Raw genomic sequence first — 2,649 nt, 5'->3', positions numbered from 1 at the left:
TTCCCCTCTAGCTCATCGCGTCCACCAAAACACTCAGCATGCAAATCCACAGTTAATGATAGACCAAAATCCTTGAATAATCCTTGAATAAAGCCGAGGAAGACACCAACAGATGATTATTATCACGTGTCAATTAAACAGTCACCGTGCATTATCCATTTGGCCGCATTGGATCAATAGCTAAGAAAAACTTCCTGACACCTCGAAGATGTAACAGAGACAATGTCAGAATGAGTGATTTCGACTTCGTTTAGGAAGATCCTAGTAGTACCGGTCGCACGTGGAGCGAATCATGGATCAGTTCCTGCTGTTGAGCTTGAGACTGCGGCAGGGACGAAGCGACAGGAGCTTCGTCCATGGAGGTTGTGGTTGCGGAGAAGGAAGACGGCTCCATAGAAAGGAAGATGGCGAAGCAACCGAGAGAGAACGGCGGAGAGAGAGTTTGGCGGGCCGAGCCCAACTGGAGCTAAAGTGATCGGGCTTTATGGATGGGCTGGATTAGTGACCCGATGGGCTGGGTGCTTAATTTATTATCATTTATTATCTTTATCAAATTTTAACAAAACTCCAATGTTCAATTTGCCGGTAAAAATTCAGACGTCAACACACTTACTTCTCTTTATTCCGGCATATTTGCTCTTCAGTGGTTTCAATTTACTGCATTTGTATCATTCTCGTACCCTTTAATTTGCTAGTAATCGTTCAATTAAAAAAAAAAATTTGCTAGTAATCACACTTTAGATATCTTTACTTTCAAAAACCATTTACTTTCCCATAAAAAAGCAACAAAAAATCCACATTCGCAGAAATCCAACAATTTCCATCTCTATACTACATTTGTCACCTTTTCGGTGAAACACGTATAAAATCGGGTGAGGTCTATATTGGCCGAGATCGAAATAGGAACTGCGTGGCTAGACTCGTCTATGCGCACTTCAAGCTTGGGAGGGTTTAGTGGGATGCAGCACTCCAGGATTGCAATTGCCTTTTATGGCTAGAGATGGAGGGATGAGATTTGAGTAACGATGGTCACTTCACTTTTGACACCGGAAGTTGGTAATTAGTGACGTTGCTCTACTTTAACTCAGGAACGCAACGAGTTACCTATGTTTTTACTGCTCGTTTGTGAAGCATTGAAATGACTTTGAATTAGGAATAGCAATTGGACGAAGCTCGTCCAATAAAATGTCGCGGATACTTCAAGTTGCTTAGACCAATGCTTTATGTCCAACGCCTGACGTGTGATCCTAGCGTTAAGCTAGAAGATGCGGCGTGTGTTGAATGTCAACAGGCCACCCGAAAAATGAAAGGTTTTTAGTAAGTCAGAAAAATAACTTGCTACCAATATTGTCGGCTGACATTAATTATTGATAGCCTGTTGATATGACTATACTGAGATTGTTTTCAAATTGTGGAAGTGCTCGAAAACTACCAAGCATGTCGTGCATAACAATAGGCTTAGGCTACTTCAACTCTGCTTGTAGGCAAAACTAATTTGCCATGAGTCCCGATTCTTTGCAATCCTAACAACGCTTTGTAATTTTTTGTTGACCGACTATCCACATTGGGGTATAAGTTTGCGCCAGTTTCGCAATGTGATTAATGTTTCCATACAAAGATGAAAACCAACTTCAAATTCAACTGCGGCAGCACGGAGTTCTTTTTTTTCAGTTATTGAATTGTCTTATTAATTTCTTATTATCTTTTTGTCTTATACTAGCTTAATTAATATAAAATTAGCTATATTTCACGTTACAAAAGCAAGTTAGGAGTTGTAATGACTGCCTATGAAAGTTAAATTTCATCAAAGGTTTATGAGGAGCATATTTCCACCTTCACATTCGCTAGACACTCTTTTTTCTCTTTTTTTTTTCTAGTGAAATGACTCTCTCTCTCTCTCTCTCTCCATTTGATTCCTTTCTTATACTATTTAACGAAGAAAACTAGCTTGTTTCCTTTTTTTTACCATCTCTCTCATCAATTTCACTATATAAATGCTTGATCACTTCCAACAAGATATTATCTTATCTAGCATCCTCTTTTCAATATGCTTGTAGAAGGTTATCAATTTTAATTTATGGTTTCATCTTGTGAATCACCAAAACTGAAGAATAAAAATTTCTTTTCATGATGGCATGAGTATAAACAATTAATTGCCTATTATCTTTTCAAATAGTTTGAGCGAACTAGATTTTAAAAAAGAAAATAATATTTCAATCCAATTATCGAATTGGCCTTGACCTTGGGCGTTGGCCAGATATATTTTCACGTGACGCTTGTGGGATTTCAGAAGCATTGCACGTCAATCTTCCTTATCTACAATTAAGAGACCTTCATAGCAACTTGTGAGAGAGAGAGAGAGAGAGTTTGAGTCATTAAGATATTGATATCCCAATTCACGTCAGCTCCTTCACCATCTTCAGTCTCTTTAAAAGTTTCACTACTGGAAATGCACAGAAGATTAGGCTGGAGCTTGTGCTCCAGCTAAAATATTTCTGAAAAATAGGCGCAAAATATGTGCTGTAAAACTAGATTGGCAGTATCTGCACCATAAATCAACCTCTCTCTCTCTCTCTCTCTCTCTCTCTCTCTCTCTCTCTCCATATTTCTGTTGTAGACTTATCAAGCAATTTAATTCTGGTTTTTAGA

This window comes from Eucalyptus grandis, chromosome 5 (assembly GCF_016545825.1).
Source record: "Eucalyptus grandis isolate ANBG69807.140 chromosome 5, ASM1654582v1, whole genome shotgun sequence".
Classification (NCBI taxonomy): domain Eukaryota; kingdom Viridiplantae; phylum Streptophyta; class Magnoliopsida; order Myrtales; family Myrtaceae; genus Eucalyptus; species Eucalyptus grandis.
Note: the sequence above shows the minus strand (reverse complement) of the source record.